This window comes from Adiantum capillus-veneris, chromosome 17 (assembly GCF_014529385.1).
Source record: "Adiantum capillus-veneris isolate H3 chromosome 17, ASM1452938v2, whole genome shotgun sequence".
In the NCBI taxonomy this organism is placed as follows: Eukaryota; Viridiplantae; Streptophyta; class Polypodiopsida; order Polypodiales; family Pteridaceae; genus Adiantum; species Adiantum capillus-veneris.
In genome coordinates this window covers 70,248,299-70,268,715 of record NC_140947.1, presented here as the reverse complement: position 1 = coordinate 70,268,715, position 20,417 = coordinate 70,248,299, and the positions used below count along the sequence as shown (strand labels likewise).

The following is a 20,417-nucleotide window of genomic DNA, read 5'->3' as shown; positions in this document are numbered from 1 at the left end:
ACTTTCGATTAGTGTTTGAACAGCTACGAGCTCACGCGCTATATGCTAAGCAAAGCAAGTGCGATTTCTTTAAAATAGAGATACATTACCTCGGTCATGTGATCTCTTATTCTAGCATCAAGATGGACACTGACAAGGTCGTTGCCATTCTTCGATGGCCACATCCCAACACGGTTGAGGAGCTTCAAATATTTTTAGGCATGGCTGAATTTTATCGACAGTATATCCGTGACTATGCCAAAATCAATGTTCCTATGACGGATCAACTTAAAGCAAAAGGTAAGACCTTTTCTTGGGAAGAAGCCCAAAAACGCAGTTTTGAACAGGTCAAGGTAGATATAGCCACTACTCCCATCCTAGCAATTGTTGACCCACTTAAGCCGTTTGTGGTAGAGACTGATGCTAGTGATAAAGCCATTGGTGCGGTACATCTCCAGGAGAGAATATTTATAGCCTTTGAGAGTAAAAAGTTAGATAGAGTTCAACAGAATTATTCTGTCTATGAGAGAGAGCTCTATGCCATAATTCACGCTTTACGAAAGTGGCGACACTATTTATATGGTGCCAATTTTGAAGTAGTTTTTGACCATGAGAGTATCAAAATGGTTTACTACTCAAAGAGACTTGAAGGGCGTAAAGCTAGATGGGCAAAAATCCTTCAAGATTATGATTGTAAGCTACAATATTGCAAGGGGCGATATAATGTACTAGCGGATGCACTAAGTCGGATGCCTTAGATTAATTCACTTGCTTTTACGTAACTAAATAGTGGATTTTTGGAGTCATTACGTGGCAAGTGTGCACAAGATCAATCATATGCTAAAGTGTGGAGTGCAATTTTAAAAAGGTGTTGGAGGCTCGTCATAGCATAGGCAATCTCCCACAAAATCTATCAATCCGGAGAGAGAGAGCATGACCCGGCTAGGGCTTGGAGGCATCACACAAAGAATGTGCGAGAGCGTCATCGGATGCAAAGATTGAGAGGATTCAAGAGTGTGCATCCTCCAATGCAATTAAAAATCATCCCAAACAACTAATGCTAATCGTACATCAAGCATCAATTCAAGCAATCATCTACACACATCAAGCAACGAAGTGAAACACACTAATCTTGGAATCTCTCAAGCATAACTCTAATTACATGCATTGACGATTAAGAACACAAGATCGCATTCAAGTCGTCCACCCCAACCATGCCAATCATGGTGTCCAAATCAAGTCACGCATAATCAAATTAAGCTCAAGGCTTCTTAAACCTACACACACACAAGCACACCATTAGAGGACAACTCTAATCCCTCAATCATGAGTACACCCACTCCGCTTAATCGAGAGAGTTAGATAAGGACACTAATCGGAGTAGCTTAGCATAAGTAAGAGTTAGATTAGAGAAGATCAACACTTCAAAACAATGAAGGAAAGTAGATAAACATGATTGACAACATAATGAAGACTAGATTAATTAAGAGAGGATTACACTAATTACATGTGATTAGCACTAGCCTTCTAAGCATGGGCATTAAGCTCAAAGGCTAGGCCATCAAGACCTCCTCTAGGGAGAGAGTTCTCAAAAGGACCACTCAAGAATGACCTCTCATTAAGCATAGGGCTCTTTTATAGTTTTGGGCCTCAAACCCTTTAACTATGGGATAAAGTGAGCTCTCTAGCCTAAACTCATACAACTTTGGAACTCCTAAATGAGCCCAAGCCCTATACAATGAAAAGTAAATATTGTGCACTATGGCACATCCACAACTTGGTGCATAATTGGTGTAGCCGTTAGCCGTTGCTAACACTCCCCCCTTCCTAATTTGGCGCACATCCTCGTGTGCCGGTGAAGCAAGACACGGTGACATGGTAGAAAGAATGTCCTTGGAAGAAATGTTAAGCTGCAAAACATAAGAACAAGTAATGAGAACAAAGGCTACCAAGAATGAATAAAACATAAAGCACAAATGAACAATCATGCAAAGTGATTTTTTGCTTCTAAAAGATGGGTCAATCATAGTCAAAAACTAGACAACATAAAGCAAAAAAATACTCAAACTATTGTGAAGATTAAACCACTTGAAATTTCAGTTTTATGTATGAAACACAAGTAATCAATTATGACCCTAGGCTAATGAATGTTCATAAACCTACTAGCCTAAAAACTATGTGAACAATCTTAATAAATCATTCAATTCTATCATGTCTATGGGCTATAAAAAAGCACCTAATCTATTAGTACATTGTCAAAGTTTGTTGAAGCTCATGGAAGTTTTGATTTAGTCATTCATAGAAAAATTAAAGCACAATATAAGGCTACCACCCCAAGGCAAGTCTAGGTGTGACTCTCGGCTCCTTGAACCCTCAAGAAGGTGTTCCAAACGCCTACTAGCTTACCAAGGCGACGGCTAACCCCTATCAACCCAGGGCATCGGTTTAGGGCCTTGACCAAGCGAGCCAAGGTGATTCCCCTCGTCTACCAAGTGCCAATAAGGCACTAAGCCTCACACAGACACAACATAACATAGAATTTTTATTTTCATGTGCCTTAGTAGCATTTTTGCTACTTTTTTGGACACTTATTTGCTTCATGGTTCATTTTTTAGCACATTTTTATTGCTTCCTTTATGAGATGTTTATGGCAATTGGACTAAAAATATTAAAGCCTAATCATAGCCCTAGGTCATGACAAAAATGAATGGAATATTACGACTATCACTAAGAATCTAGGACTAGCAAGAAATGAACCTACATTAACCTAAGGTCAAGGCCAATTACCTATGATTAACATACATAAAACCTAATTTTTTGATGAGTTTAATTTTCACAAAGCAAAGTGTTGAAACTTTAAAATGCCTAGCTTTCGAACATGAAAAACCCATAGCTTAGAAACAGATTCATTTAAACCAAGCAAGAGAATGAACAAAAGAGCAAAATCATGGAAGGATTACACCTATTCATGCTCTTTGTGCATCCTTGAGCAAGCATCCTTTGTGTAGAGAAGTCTCTTAATCCTTTTTTATTTGCAAAAAGAAGCCTTTTGAAGCTAAGTGTAAACACAAGCTACAAAAGACAATTATGGAAATCCAAAAGCACACCAAAAAACATTAATGAAAACCTAAAGCTAAGGTCTTGCATACCCGAATTTGCCAAAAGGAAAAAACCCAAGGAAAAAAAAGTGCCTTTGGTTATGCACATGATGCTCTTTGATAGCAAATTTATTCATACGCATCAACCATGAGAGATAAAATGAGCTTCTACATAAGCAAATAGTGCAATTTCAACCATCTCTCATGCATGATTCAAAGCTGATTAGTTTCTAGCTCACTTGAAGTATGGAATTTAAAACAAGAGCTGAAAATAATGCATCTTTTGAATGAAATGAAGTGGCTCTAGATAGCCAAATTTTACAATTTAAGCTTTTCAAAAAGTTGGCTAACATCTAGCTCAATAAATTTTACAATTTTAGAGCATACTCTATGAGCTAGAGATGACTGCAACTTAATGAAATGAATGGCTCTTACTAGCCAAAGTATGTACTTGAACGCTCAAGTGAAAAAATTTGCATTTTTAGACCAAGCTATGAGCTAGCATTACAACTTAATCCAAACAATTGGAATGGCTCTAATTAGCCAAATTTTGCAATATTGCAATGATGACCCCTTCTTGGATCATTTGGAAGTACACACCTGCCCACATCACTTCACAAAAGTCTCAAATCATTAGTGCTCTTAATCATTTGTCATTCAAAGTAAGCACTAACGGAATTCACAATCAATCAAAAGCCCAAAATTTTAATGTTCACTTTTGGCCATCAAAACAAGCTCAATTTTAATGCTTTCAATGATTTTTCATTCAATTTAAGCAATAAATAAGCCCAAAATCATCACAAATCCTGCATCTTTTCAGCAATCTCATGGTCATTCAAAAAAGACCGATTTTGGTACTATCAAGGTTTTCTACATTTAAAGCAAGCACTAAAATGCAACAAGAAATACCAAGTTCAAGTTTTGATGCACGCTATTGCACATTGCACTACCACAATCAAAACTTACATGAAAAATATGTCCTTTAGTGCAATGAAATGCCAATTAAACCAAGCACTAAACCATGCATAAGCCAAAAATTTGGTGCAATGCAAGTTCATTTATACATGGAGATGATCATGGAATCATAGCTCTCATTTAGCAATTATGCCATGCATATCATAAGAGATAAAATTCATAAGATGAAGTAGATGTCCTCTCTCTAGAAGCCGTCAATACCCAGTTTTGTGTAGTTGGCCATACCCCTTCAAAATGAACTCAATCATTAGTGCTTTTAATCATTTGTCATTCAAAGTAAGCACTAAAAATTTGCTCAATCAATTCCAAGCTCAATTTTTTAGGCACACTCTTGTCCGTAAGCTCCAAAAATTAGGTGCAGTGAGATCATTTATGCATGGAAGTGCTCACACAATTCATAGCACACATGAAGATAAATTTGCATTTACAATTCAATTTTGTGCCTCTTATTAGGCAAATGGATCCTCGATCTTGCTCTGCCAGTCACCCCTTTCTCAAAAGCCCATTTGTTAGTGCTTTTAAAAGAGATTCCATTTGAAGCAAGCACTAAATTGCAAAAAATGTCTTCAACCAAACATCGAGTCATTGCCCAATGTAGCTCTCACAATGAGAAATTTACATGCATTTCAAAAAGAAATTTTCATTTAATGCAATGTGAAATTCAATCAAGCCAACCATTAAAAAAGTCTATGATCCCTTATGAATTTCAAAATTTTAATGCCATTATCCTAAAATTTTCAATGAACCATCCCAATAGGCACAAAATTGATGCTCAAAATAAGAGCATTTGGCATACATAGCAATGAGGGAGAGAGGCCTTTTCATAATCAGCTTGAGGGCTCGATTTTTGTTTAACGTTCCCAAGCGATGTGGGAATCACCTTGTGATATGTGGAGTCAATTTTTTTATTTTTAATACAAAATCTGTCTTTTTTATTTGTTGTTTTCCTCTTCTCAGGTGGTGACGACCCGATTGCAGCATAGGCACTACAGATGGTCTCTTGGCAGGGCTTAGGTGAGCATTCGATTTGACTCCGCCAGCTGTTGAGGCAAGTGCCCAGTTGCACCAAATTCTTGAAACCAAGGCAGGCCGAAGGTAGTGAGTGGCCTAGAGTGCTGAGGCGGGCTGAGGCACGAGGCAGTGGCGCTGAGGCGTGGCTGGATCTCGGGAACTCTACTGCGTGTATTGCAGGTGATTCATAGGAGCTGCTCGAGCAGGAGGTTGATGAGGCTAACTTCACTGCCATGGCCACTGTGGTTCCAACTGCAGGAAGACTGCAGCAAGATAGTGAAGTGTGTGTGGTTTGTCAGATAGCAACCGACAAATGGGCCTGTGGATGGCGGGGTTTGTGGGGCCGCTGCAAGAGAGAGAGAGAGAGAGAGAGAGAGAGAGAGAGAGAGAGAGAGAGAGAGAGAGAGAGAGAGAGAGAGAGAGAGAGAGAGAGGAGAGAGAGAGAGAGAGAGAGAGAGAGACGAGCCCAGCTATCGATACTTTCAACGTGCGTGAGACTTGAGTGTGTGTGTGTGTGTGTGTGTGTGTGTGTGTGTGTGTGTGTGTGTGTGTGTGTGTGTGTGTGTGTGTGTGTGTGTGTGTGTGTGTGTGTGTGTGTGTGTGTGTGTGTGTGTGTGTGTGAAGTTCAAAGGCTGCAGTCAATGAGCCTTTACAGGCTTGGCGAACCAAACAAAATGCATTCAATGAGCTTGGCGAACCAAACAAAATGAGTGTGTGTGTGTGTGTGTTGTGTTCACGCCAAGCAAATCGGATGCCAATAGCTGTGGTGTGTGGCAGCGCACAGTATCAAGGCCGAAATCAGTGCTGACTTGTGAGAGGCGGACTCGTTGTGTGAGCTCGCAACTGCATAAGCCTGGTAGAACGGCCAATTTTGTATGCAGCATGGCCAACGGTATGATTCTTTTGCTTGTTCCATCATTGGCAGATTGCATGTAGCGATATTATTGCCATCGAAGTCAAAGCCATAGATCTTTAGCAGGACCCAACAGAAAATGTAGGTAGAACGAGACAGTGTGTGCGGGACTGGATCTGCAAGACTCAAGCAGCAAATGTATTTTTTTTATTTTAATTGGTTGTGATTCTGCAAGCCTAGTAGGTTTATTATCAAGCAAGTGGACGTTGCGCTCAGCAAACTTGCAGGTGGATGTGTGTGTGAGCTAGAGTTTGCCAACAGCAGTAAACCCCCATTAAGCTGGTTTGGCAGCAAGTGGGAGCTATTCCGAGAATCCACGTGGGTGGTTTTTTTTAGCAAAGGCAATGTGGGGCCATGAACGTGCATGGGTGTGTGTTCACTGTTGAGGCAACTCATTGTGTATGCCACATTCCAGTGCAGGTGCCAAATGAGGTGGGCACTAAAGTTAAAGGAGAGAATATGTGAGAGCAACTTTTAAATTGGCATGCAAAGAAACCAATGAGAGTAATGAAGAAGCCAAAAATAAATCTCCCCTAGATGACATTCCTTCAGCGTTTGTGTGTGCGGAGCTCGTTTTACAAGCATAGCTCCCATCACTAAACTCAAATGAGAATACCATCAATTTTGCAAGTAAATCAATCGACAAAAGTAGTGCTCTTGAATTTTGGCAAAAAATTTCCTTTTGATCCTCTTTATTGATTAGGTATACCCCCTTGAGTAAGATGCAAACTAGCACTAAAATTTGAATGTTGCAAATGGACATTATTTGTACACAAGGTTTAGTGCCCCTCTAGTTCAATTTATATGAGCAAGTAATTAGGACATACATTCCCCAATTAAATCAAATGCAAGATCAAAAAAATTAAAGGTGATTACCAATCAAGCATTGCATACACAAAATGTAAAGCATAAATTTGTCCCTAATTACAATTCCATAGACAATCATCAATCATTGCAATCTTCAATTGCTCATATCCTATTATCCAAATCATCCAAACCCAATCGGCTTGTCATTTTGGTATGTGAGGTGACACATAATAAATTATGGCATTTTCACATGCAAAATCATTGAAATTTTCATGTTTTTTAATCAAATTGGCACAATGATTACAAAGGTGATGCACATAAATCATCTTCAATTGAGTACCAATTGAATCATCCAAAGTCAATCAATCTCATATACACCGATCTTTTAGGTCCAATAATCATCATAATTTGTACTTGCTACCATTTATTCATCCCCAATTTAGGCATAATTGGCCATTAATTAGGCACACACACCTAAATTTAGGCCGTCGATTTGTGCAAATTTTTTATTAAAGACTCATTGCATTTCATCAATTGCACACTTCATCACACATACATGAGTATATACATGCTAAATTAACTCAATTTTAATCAAAAATTGATCAAATTTTAACTCAATTTAGCATTGCACACACACAAAAATTAGGTGCACAAATCCAATTTTTTGCTCAATTAGCAACGAAATTAGGCCAATTCCTAATGTTTGCACACACATTTCTTGCAAAATCATCAATCTACAAGCATCGAGGTGTTCAATTTGATTACAATTTCATTCCAATTTCATCAAATTAGGCACACACACCTTATTTTAGCAATGATTTAGCAACTCAATGGGATCAACTTAATCAATCAAAAATTGAACGGAGTAGGTCAATCCACTTACAATTTATTGCTTGCTCGCTTAGTCCTTGCTCCTCACGTAGACACTCCATTGCACACACATGTGTGCCACTCCGATTCGGTCCAAAATTGATCAAAAAATTGACCGAAATCAACACTCAATCACATGATGAGGCATAGATTAGAGCAATTAAGAGTGATGATCCTCCTCAATTAAGGGGATTTAGCATACATTCCAAATCAAAATTAGTGGTTAGGTTAGCACAATTAGCATGAATTAGTACAATTCGCACAAAATTAGCATGAATGGGATGCAAAATTAGTGAAGGTTAGTGAAAAATTAGCAAAATCAAAAGAGAATTTAGGGGGTTTTTGGGTGAAATGACTCTATACACATTTAATTAAACCTAATTACACTACACACAAATCAAATCCTACCTAATTATAAGAAATCGGTAATCAAATTACTCTTATCTTTTGCAACCTCAACTCCACTAGCGTAGGCAACCCGTCCTCGGGAACGGCGCCAATGTTGGAGGCTCGCCATAGCATAGGAAATCTCCCACAAAATCTATCAATCCGGAGAGAGAGAGAGAGAGAGAGAGAGAGAGAGAGAGAGAGAGAGAGAGAGAGAGAGAGAGAGCATGACCCGGCTAGGGCTTGGAGGCATCACACAAAGAATGTGCGAGAGAGTCATCGGATGAAAAGATTGAGAGGATTCAAGAGCGTGCATCCTCCAATGCAATTAGAAATCATCCCAAACAACTAATGCTAATCACACATCAAGCATCAATTCAAGCAATCATCTACACACATCAAGAAACGAAGTGAAACACACTAATCTTGGAATCTCTCAAGCACAACTCTAATTACATGCATTGACGATTAAGCACACAAGATCGCATTCAAGTCAGCCACCCCAACCATGCCAATCATGGTGTCCAAATCAAGTCACACATAATCAAATTAAGCTCAAGGCTTCTTAAACCTACACACACACAAGCACACCATTAGAGGACAACTCTAATCCCTCAATCACGAGTACATCCACTCCGCTTAATCGAGAGAGTTAGATAAGGACACTAATCGGAGTAGCTTAGCATAAGTAAGAGTTAGATTAGAGAAGATCAACACTTCAAAACAATGAAGGAAAGTAGATAAACATGATTGACAACATAATGAAGACTAGATTAATTAAGAGAGGATTACACTAATTACATGTGATTAACACTAGCCTTCTAAGCATGGGCATTAAGCTCAAAGGCTAGGCCATCAAGACCTCCTCTAGGGAGAGAGTTCTCAAAAGGACCACTCAAGAATGACCTCTCATTAAGCATAGGGCTCTTTTATAGTTTTGGGCCTCAAACCCTTTAACTATGGGATAAAATGAGCTCTCTAGCCTAAACTCATACAACTTTGGAACTCCTAAATGAGCCCAAGCCCTATAAAATGAAAAGTAAATATTGTGCACTATGACACATCCACAGCTTGGTGCATAATTGGTGTAGCCGTTAGCCGCTGCTAACAAAAGGGATCCGTCAGAATCACATGTCTCTGAACAGCCAGATCAACATGTCTCTCCACGTGCAGATAGAACACACAGAGCTCCACCCCTACTCAGGAAGAGCTTAAGCAATGGATGAATTTTTCCATTGATGATGGCTACTTACTCCACAAAGGTGGAGTATGTGTGCCAAAGGACTTAGACACTAGGCACCAAATCTTATTTGAGTGTCATGATAGTCCAAGTTCTGGTCATCCAGGTATCCGTAAGACGTATGTCTTAGTTAGACGGCAATTTTATTGGTCGCGCTTACATCATGATGTTCAAGAGTACGTACTAAACTGCCAACAATGCCAAGTTAATAAGGCAAAGTGCCTCAAGATAGGTGGCCTTTTACATCCTTTAGAGATTCCACAAGGTAAGTGGGAGAGTATCTCTATGGATTTTGTAGTAGGACTACCTAGTACTACAAACCATGGCCATGATGCCATTGGGTAATTGTAGATCGTCTCACGGAGATGGGTCGATTCATTCCCACTAAGACGACGGTTAAGACACTGGAATTAGCACGACTATTTGTAGAGCACATATATAAACTCTACGGTCTTCCAGCTAGTATCATTAGTGACAGAGATCGAAAGTTCAATAATCACTTGTGGAGAGCTGTGTTCAAAAAGTTGAAAACTAGACTTAATCTAAGTACGGCTGATCATCCAGAAACGGATGGTCAAACAGAAAGAGTTAATCAAGTGCTAGAGGATATGCTACGAGCATACGTTAGCAAGAAGCAAACCAATTGGGAAGACTACTTACCTATATTGGAATTTGTTTATAATAGTTCAAATCATATGACTACAGGGTTTAGTCCATTTATGCTTTTGTATGGATTTCAACCTAGATCACCCGTTACGGTGGTGTTGGCTAAGGAGAAGATACAACAAGTGAAGGATTTTCTCCAAGACCATTTTGACATGCTTCGAGTTGCTCGACAGAATGTTAAGCAAGCTCAAGATCGATATAAGAAGTACACAAATGAGTATCGACGTCTTGCTACTTTCGAAGAAGGAGACAAGGTTTTCCTCAAAGTTCCGGAGCATTTAGAAAGTCTGAAGACGGTAAAAGTTGCTAAACTTTCACCACGCTATTGTGGACCTTTTACCATTCTCAAACGTATAGGTTGTTGGGGTATAAGCGCCTATGCCTTGCCCGACCGCCCAGAGTCTGGGCGCCCACTGACTTGTATATCTTATACATAGCATAAGGGTAAGGGGGGCTTCTCACTCTTTTTGAGTCTCCCCACCCATATCTGTGTGTCGTGTGTCTCCTTCTCTCTCTCACTCTCCGTCTGTGGTTCTCTCCGATCCCCTTCAATTGGTATCAGAGCGACAAGTGTGAGAGCGTAGATGGACGGATTCGCGATGAACTCGTCGGCTATGGCGGAGAGGTCACAGATCTGAGCAAAGAAATAGAGGAGGCTTGTGGACAGCCATACAAAGGCTTGCAGGAGAGCTCTCAGGAGCTTCCTAGTGCTCACAGATCAGTCCACAGTTCCTCTACAGATCAGTCCACTGTGTACATCATTTTCCCTCTTCTCGGCAAGCTTTGCAACGGCTACATCGGCGACAGATTGGAGCTTGGAGCTTCCATATACATGGAAGCATTGTGAGATTGATGCATTCAGCTCACGCATCGAGGTGGGAAGTGAGTTTGAGCCTTTCTATAAGCTCAAAGAAGCACAGAAGAAAGTCGTTCAGTTTTTGACAGTTTGACAGCAGTCCACTATTTTGCTCATAACTTGAGCTACACAGCTCTGATTCCAAAACTTTTTGGTTCAAAACGGATCTGGCTTCAAGCTCTACGACTTTGTAGAAGAAATCATTTTCTTATTCGGAGTGCAGGTGGGTCTGAAATTAAAAGCACAGAGACTGTTTTTCAGGACAGTTTTGGGCTCTGTTGTTTTCTTTGCTGCAGACAGCTTACCCGTGCACACTGCAGGTAGCAGGCACATAGAGATGTTACAAGATCGGGTTCGACTCCTAGGTACATGTTGAGTCTAGTACTCCCACAGGTGTTGCTCTTTGTGAGCATTTGTTGGACACAGGTTTGCAGAGTTTATGCATGTATGTTGAGTGTAGTTTGATGCGCATTGATTGCTCATTGTATTGAGCTTGCAAGACAATGGTTCTTTTGTGTTGATAGCCATTGTGTGTCGAAACTCTGCCGAAATTTTCCCAGGAGTTTTATGCGCATCATTTACGCGATCTAGGTAGAGATTGCGGGTTGTACTCAGCATTTGCGTGCGGTGTTCTCTGCAGGTGGGAGATTTGTGCGTGTGTATGCATCAATATCGCACAGTGTGGGCTTGGTGATTAGCTCACAGTTTGACAGGCGTACAATTATCTTGGCACACTCACATGAGTGAATATTGTGATGTATGCTTGTGTGGCTACAAGCTAGGTAGCCGGATTCGAGTCATATTGACTTGTGATTTTGTGCAAGGTTTTGCACGATTATTGGTGCAATTTTGCATCAGGTTTTAAGCCATATTTGCAGACTTTTGTTGATGCGATTCGAGCCAGTTTAGGGCTGATTTGGTTGACATTTGCTACTTATTGTTGGTTGCTCTTTTGTGAGCATTATGGCTGATTTTTCATTTGACTTCCAGCGTTATGGTTTGACACAGTTTGATGATGCAGATTTTGTTGCTTGGAAGGAGCATATGCTTGTTGCATTGGCAGATTTGGGACAGGATAACCCTTGCGTGGTTTATCGGCGAAGCCCAAGTCTATGCGTAATGATGATTGGCAGGATCTTGATGAGTTAGCCATGTCTACGATTCATTTTCATCTGGTTGAGTCTGTTTACTGGCAAGTCTCAAGGGAGACTACAACTCATGCTTTATGGCAGAGTTTACATGCTATGTACGCGACATCCATGTCTACAGGGGAGTCTAGTCCCACTTCTATGTCCATGGGAGAGATTGGTCCCACACGCAAGTCTCGACGGCATAGATACTTGACATGTTGGCATTGTGGACATAGACGGCACATTAGGCGTCGATGTTTCAGGCATTTGAGACAACGGAGGCGACAGATGCGTGATGCAGATTTGGGCATGACAGATGCTAGTGAGATCAGTACGGTGGTTACTGAGTATGCTTGTGATGACGATGTCACATTTACATCTAGCTTGTCTTCAGATGATCTTATGTCTACGGATTGCATATCGGATTGCACATTGTCTTCACATTGGTTACCAGATTCAGACGCTACTTTCCATGTCACGTCGCATCGTGAGTTGTTTAGCACGTTTTCTAGTGGGAGACTTGGTTGTGTGCACATGGCTGATGGTGTTGTGTATGACATTGAGGGTGCAGGAGACGTATGTTTGTCCTTGCCCAGTGGTATGATATTTACCCTGCGTCATGTACGTTATGTGCCAGACCTGAGACGGGATTTGATCTCAATCAGACAGTTACAGGATAGTGGATGTCGGGTATCGCTGTTTGAGCGATCTTTTGCGTTGCATTTGGGGCCGGATGCACACGATCTCACAGCCAGCCAGTGGGCATCGGTTGAGAGCGGTTTTCTCTCGCCTTTTGTAGTCTTTAGACTAGGTTCCCTTGCTTAAAGGCACAGTCGCCTTTAAGTGGGAGGTTGTTGGGGTATAGGCGCATGTGCCTTGCCCGACCGCCCAGAGTCTGGGCGCCCACTGACTTGTATATCTTATACATAGCATAAGTGTATAGGGGGCTGCTCACTCTTTTTGAGTCTCCCCACCCATATCTGTGTGTCGTGTGTCTCCTTCTCTCTCTCACTCTCCGTCCGTGGTGCTCTCCGATCCCCTTCATAGGTCAAGTGGCCTATAAGTTAGCTCTTCCAGAGCACTCACGAGTTCATCCTATTTTTCATGTTAGCTGCTTACAAAAATAGCTAGGACAGAATGATAATGTCATTGACACAGGTGTGTTGGTTGACCTTATCACACCGCTAAGCATTCCTCATGAGCCCAAAAAGATTTTGGATTCTCATGAGCTTCGCACCATACATCATGTCAGACGACAGGTGTTGGTAAAATGGCTAGATAGACCTGAAGAAGGTTCTACATGGGAGAATGTCTCCGGACTTAAGAAACATTTTCCTACATTCGTTTTTGAGGACAAAAACGATTCTCCAAGGGGGGGGGTAATGTAAGGACATGGGTCCTATGGGCAAGGCCACCGGCACGACCGGACAGTGTGGGGGGAGGCTATAAGATAGCATGGTTGGGTGGAGACTAGCACACGCATTACCACCACCCTTTCATTACCATTGTTTCCATGCCTTCCCATTGAGACGAGTATGAGCAAAACATACACATTCAATGCTTGAGCAAGGATCTCAACACTCTCCTTTGTCGATTAGTATTTGCTTCAGCAATCCTGTGTACAGCTGAAAAGTGAGCAAATGCATCCATTTTCAAGGGGAGAGGCCTCTTAAGCCTATGATGGATCCAAAAAAGGTTTTTTCTTGAGTTTGCCAATCTACTCAAGCTAGCAGGGACTCATACCCCTTTCACCTTCTCTCTTCTGCACAATGTGAACTAGGGAAAGGAAAAGAGCTCTACTCTCTAAAAGTGTCCAACGGTATTCTTCCTTGTTGCAAATGGTTTGAACTGGTCCCTTGAGGTATATTTGCAAAGAGAATGACTTACAAGCAAGTGAAGAAGGTGAGCAGTAGCAAACAAGTATATTAATGTGGTAGATTGTAATATAAGCAGATGTTGTGAGAGATGGCCCATGATGATGAGATCCTAAAACAGAAAAAGAAATAAAATACACATTCGGATGGGGATTATTATGGCATTTGTGCCTATAGATACATATAGAGAATTGACTATAATCAAAGAAAATTTGTTAGATGTATATATTAAAATGCACCAAGAAATGACATACCTGGAGATTCTCTGAAGATGGAGCTACTAAAAGCCAAACTTATAGTCGTCATCTAATCTCATTTGCTTTGAATGGGATTCATAAGTGCATTTATGATTTTATGGACAATCTTTTACTAGAGAGTTAGTATGCTCAAACCAACTAAGCACCAAATTATAGGTCAATCTGGATATTTGATGAGGTAACAAGCAATAAAACTATCGTAGAGTCTGATATAATGTTATTAGTAAATTACACATGTGTTTTCTAAATGATTTTGTAAAAATAAAAGAAACTAAAACAAGGAGAGGACTTACCTAACTGCTTCTCTCTAAATACCTATGTCTTTAATGGTATGCTTACAAAATAAGCTCAAAAATGGTAGTAGTCCACTTGTGAATCATTAGATGCTAAAAAAAACAACAAGATCATTATCAAAATCCTTTGGTTAATTTCATTCAAGATAGGCACTTGTATTGCCTTAAAATTTGCGTAAACATAATAAATGTAATCATGTTAACCACTTTTAATGTAAGTAACAATTAGAAAAATATAAAACTGAGTCATTTAGATAAGACAAAATCAAGAAAATCTCCATAGAATTGTAAGTGCCACAAATTTTAATCCCTAGTGATGCGTTCATAACATTTAATAACATCAATTTATGAAGGAATTGTGCAAACGCCATATAGGGTAGCGTAGCATTAATTAAGAATTACACAAGGTAGTCACAAAAACAAGCTTATAGTAGGAGTGTTTGAAGATATGATCAAATAGAATTCTCTAATTTTCCTAATGATAAAGAATTCATCAGCTCTAAATATAATGCCAATGAGTTTTTGAAAGATTCTTAGTTCGTGCTGCAGACTTGTTGAAAAATGAGCATAAGATCCTTAGGTTGTGCTACGTAGTTGTTGAAAAAAAAAGAGAAAAATCGTGCCATGATAAAAGAAAAATTATAATTAAAATGACACTTTAAAAGGGTCAATAAGATCCTCTCAAAATTTCTACGTTGGTTATTTGAGGTGGCTGTAAATCTATTTTTCTTTTTTGGTATCCAACAATATTGCCTAATTTTAAAGTTCCACTCAAGGTTTTTACGCCTCTAATTGATTACTAAAATTATGATAGATTCTAGAGCTTAAATGATGACATCCTCCTATCAATGCTTTGGACACAACAACCCTTATACACCCTATTGGAAAACCCCAAAAGTGAGACAGAGAGAGCGATAGGATGAAAAATTAAATAGCATCATAAATAAAAAAGACTTCAAAAAATTTTGCTTACCTCTATAGAAATGTAGAACGTGATCATTGAAAGAAGACGGAGGGGCTAGTGATAGTGTTATGCAGGAAGCAACCAAGGCTTGCAGAGGGAGTCTCATGCTCAAGGGAGAAGGAAGGAAGAGGGCAGCCCTTGCCGACGGGAGGAAGGTTGGTGATGGCACTAAAGGGAAGGAGGAAAGCGGCCTAGAGAAGATAAATTTGAGTGTATACCTTGGAGCACTTGCAGGAGGGCAGTGAGAACACTAGAGAAGAGGAAGATTGTATACCTTGGACCACTTGTAGGGCAGTGAGAGCACTAGAGAAGAGGAAGATAATTTCGAGTGTATACCTTGGAGCACTTGCAGGGCAGTGAGAGCACTAGAGAAGAGGAAGAGAAGCTCAAGGGACACATGAAAGGGAGCAAGGATAAGGTGACTTTCCGTGGGAAGCTGACTCATACCATAGAAAGAAATCGACCATTGTACTCTTGATTGATTTGAATAAGGCATGTCATAGCAATCTCCTTCTCCATGTTAATCGTCTCTCCTCCATGTTCTCTTGTGTGTATGTCAGGGAGTGTGTGTGGGTGTGTGTGATTGTGTGTTTGTAGACCACTTAAATCATGTATGCTTCATGTATGGATGTGTGTAGTCTAGTATGCTTGGATACAAGCGTATGGGAGTGAATTTTTGCAAAGTGGGTTTATGTGTGTATATGTCTACAAGGGGTGGAGGTTGAGTGTTATCCGTGGGTTGTAGAGAGGAAAATAGTTTGTGTCTAGTGTGTGTGCATCATTCCCCTCCTCTATCTTTTTGTGCCCCCACTAAGGAGAGCATTGATTTCTCTCGAACATGTCTCAAGATTGATGATCATACTAACTGTTTTCATGGGGATAGTTCCTAAGTTTATAGGTGATGAAGATGCTGAAGAGTGGATTGCAAAATACTAGTTGGCTTTGCTCCACATACATTGAGAAATCTCAAGTGAAGAATAGGAGCTGTTGACACTGGAGTATGTGCTTCAAGGTGTAGGGAATTGCATCTATGAGCAGGTTTGGAAAAGCCTCAACCAATTGCAAGTATGGATAGGGTTGATAGACTTTAGGTGTCTACCTGTCAAAGAGATAATGTTAGAATGAAGTTCATCGAGGACCATCCTACCTCTTGTTAGGTCAAGAACTAGGTGGGCATTTTTCATACCCATTGTGATTGAAAGGGATTTGCTAAATGTAGTTATTTTGTAGTGCCAAATGATGCTATACATAGCTAGAGGGTTGAAAAACCTTCTTATTTTTGTCATGGGCTAGCAGTTGAGTATGTACAAATATCCTTGGATTGGTCATCTATGCATATAATTAGCATAGCAGACAAATCCTATGTGACACCAACTATGCGGTCCATTTGTCTTTCTTTGAGATAGTCGCAGTATATGCGTAAGTGGACAAAGCAATGTTGTTGCCAGTCTTTGGCGGGGAAACAAGCTCGCCTTTTGATAGATGATGACGAGCAAAAATTGCTAGCCGAATTAAGATTACTCTATTGGATTGAGATTCTCTCTCTCTCTCTCTCTCTCTCTCTCTCTCTCTCTCTCTCTCTCTCTCTCTCTCTCTCTCTCTCTCTCTCTCTCTCTCTCTCTCTCTCTCTCTCTCTCTCTCTCTCTCTCTCTCTCTCTCTCTCTCTCTCTCTCTCTCTCTCTCTCTCTCTCTCTCTCTCTCTCTCTCTCTCTCTCTCTCTCTCTCTCTCTCTCCCCCCTTCCCATGGACTTTCTTGTGCCTTGTTGGCTATGGTGTAGCTAATGTTTAGGGGAGAGCTCGTCCCTACAAGAACCTCGTATGGGTCGTTGACTACTAGGGCAAGGACCATCTCTCTCTCTCTCTCTCTCTCTCTCTCTCTCTCTCTCTCTCTCTCTCTCTCTCTCTCTCTCTCTCTCTCTCTCTCTCTCTCTCTCTCTGATTGTATCAAACCTTGTTTCTAGCTTGCCTGCCACCTGCCCCCCTACATTCCTTGCATCATATTTGGATTTTCTACATCCTATTTTATTTCATAATAGTAGGGGCCCCCAATTTAAAAAAGTGTTATTTTGGCAATTGCAAGTCTCCCTCTGTCAAGCACATGCATAGGAGATCATGCGCTTTATTTGCAGTTCTTTTTTCAGTAGCTTTAAGGTACATCAAGAGAATACATGATGATATTAATGTTGTTAGGGAAGCATGTTAGTGATACTATCATTGATAGTTAGGGGCTCTCTCTCTCTCTCTCTCTCTCTCTCTCTCTCTCTCTCTCTCTCTCTCTCCTCTCTCTCTCCTCTCTCTCTCTCTCTCTCTCTCTCTCTCTCTCCTCTCTCTCTCTCTCTCTCTCTCTCTCTCTCTCTCTAAAAAATTCTCTATGTGGCAGCCTGTGTTGCTAGCTGGGTACCTTTTCCAACATCCCTCAAAAGAGTGTTGAGCCGGCCCTTGTAGGGGCACTCTATGGAGCCTTGGTTCAGCACAAGGTGGGGGATGCATTGTACTTTGTGTTGGAGGGTGACGTTACATTTGGCCTCAATGTCAATATTAGTGAGTACGATGGGGGATTGGTGAGAGTGAATGATGACAGGCTAAATAAAAAAGATGTGGAGGGAGGGGAAGGCAAGGGGGAGAAGGAGAAGCAAGGGAGATACATCAACAGGAACACAAAGAGGAGAGGGGGGGCAAAGGCAAGGGGGACAAGGAGCATTGGCACTGGGGTGTGGGGAATCTGCAAAATATGTATTTTTTTAGAAAAGTATTCCAACACTATAACCAAGGTCTCAATTTTCATGAAAGAATGAGGTCTAAAAGCCCTTCAAAACAACAAGGATTCTGCATGATAATTTTGGGGGGTTTGTGTTACCTTCAGCATAGCCTTAATGGGGGGGGGGGGGGGGGATGAGAAGAGAGAGAGAGAGAGAGAGAGAGAGAGAGAGAGAGAGAGAGAGAGAGAGAGAGAGAGATGCTACATCTACAAAGGGTTTAGTGGAGGTCTTGAGGTGTTGGAGATCAAAGAGATCTTCAGCTTGGGTGGGTGCCTTCCTGATCGTGATTTTCCCCTCTATGTACTCGTTGATACCGCCTCAATAGATGAAGATTGTTGTCGCAAGCAAGAGGATGATGATTGGGACAGAATGCAAATGATTTCATAGTAGCTAAACGTGCACCTCAAAGTTTTGAATATGCCCTTGATGATGAGGACCAAAAGCAAAGTGCTTTATCAAAAGCAAATGCCACCAAGCCTGAAGGAAATACATTATATTCTTAAAGAAAATATAAAGATGCATTAGCTTGCTACACCAATGAATCTACCTGCATCCCGAAACTAGCAATGAAAATTCTGCACCGTGCCATTCAAACTTGGTTGCATGTTGCTTCTCGATGACACAGTACAAAGAAGTTGTTGAGCATGATACAAAAGGCTTTGGAATCCGATCCTACATATATCAAAGCAACAATGAGGAGATCTCAAAGTCATGAGAAGCTTGACAACTTGGATGAGGCTCTAGCAGACTATAACAAAATGTTGGAGTTTGATAAAAAAGACCCCGGCAAGAACCAGCTGCTAAACGACTCGAGCCCATTGCTACAGAACGTAGGGGAAAGCTCAAGGAGGAGATCATAGGGAAATTTTAAGTACTTGGAAAATACTACCTTGAGAAAATTGAAATGAGTATGGACAACTTCAAGGATATCAAGGATCCGAATGTTGGCTCATCTTTAATTTCCTTTCAAAGATGAGCGATGCATCATAAGCACATCAAAAAGGGTCCGAGAATTTAAAGATGTATCTAAAAAGTTTAAGGGGAATTTTCATTTTAAGGAATGGTTCCAAATACCCTAAAGAGCTATCCAACAAGTCCTAAACTGTGAGTGAGAGAGAGAGAGAGAGAGAGAGAGAGAGAGAGAGAGAGAGAGATTTGAACAATGTGTCTATGTGTCATAGCCTAGTGGTATAGTTTTGTAGCTACAAAAATAATACCAAACCATACCCCTCCCGATTGAATTTGAAAACCTTTACAAGAGACATAGATAGTAGACCATGGCCCTCGCAGGAGGTGCTGGGCTCTATCTTTGAGCTCTAAAAAAAGTGCTACAGATGCTTTCTCCGATGAAAATCTAAGAAAGCAATCCCAAATAATTTTATAAAGTTGAGCATCTCGGGGGATGTAGGGATTATGTGCATTCAGGGACTATTTATAAAACCCCTTCTGTGAGTTTTTCACCAGTAAAAGAGACCCTTTTTCTATTCATGTTGCAAAAAAAATTTCAAGATCATTTTTTCAACACCATTTGGTATGTGAAAAAGTGAGAAAATGTAGAATAAAATAATCCCTACATTTGAACCCACGTGATAGGCACTCCTTTGACATGAAGAACAATAGAAGAATTCAATAATACATATGCACTGGGGGAAGAGTTTGAGCAAGTTTAAGGTTCTAGCGCTTAGGAAAAGAGAATTGTATAGTAGGGAGATGGCAGCTCATCTGCGATAGAACATGCTAAGAGTATACATCGACAATTGTCCTCCTCTGGAGCCCATTGCAGAGGGAGGTAATGTGTGCATAGCTTGTAGATGTCCTTGCTTGTGTGGGTCGGGTACGTAGCCCATTTGAGGAGCACATGGATGTCGTTGTTGTTTTGTATCGGCTACAAGCACTCCCAAGGGCACCCAGACCATCGTGGAAACTATAAGAGGGCAGAAATAAATTGCGCCATGATGACCTTCTACATAAATTGTCCTAGCCTTCCATCTCTACTTGCCCCACCCTTTTTATCTCGCTCTTCTCATTTTCACCCTGCTATGTAATAAACTTATGGGTGTTGCCTTATTGAATAAAGCAACTTTATCTTACTGTCAAGGTCCGAGGTTGGGGGGCTGAGCATCTTGGCCCTCCGTTTATTGTCCCCGACTGATCGTAATTTGAGCATGCATCGTTAGATTTATGACACATCAGTAGCCATAATATATGGTGGTGCTCTACCTACCCAGACACAATCATATATTGTGTGCCAACTCAACAGAGAGAATAAATTGGTGCATGCCCAGCTGCACCTAAGAGCTTTGCTCTTGCAATGGAATGGTGCCACCTCATCACATAG

The 20,417-nt window shown here is 40.8% G+C and overlaps 1 pseudogene; it reads left to right on the top strand.

Annotated features, from left to right (window-relative positions):
- The first annotated feature begins 15,388 nt into the window (after positions 1–15,388).
- LOC147437453 (uncharacterized) lies at positions 15,389–19,055 on the top strand (annotated as a pseudogene).
- Positions 19,056–20,417: the final 1,362 nt, after the last annotated feature.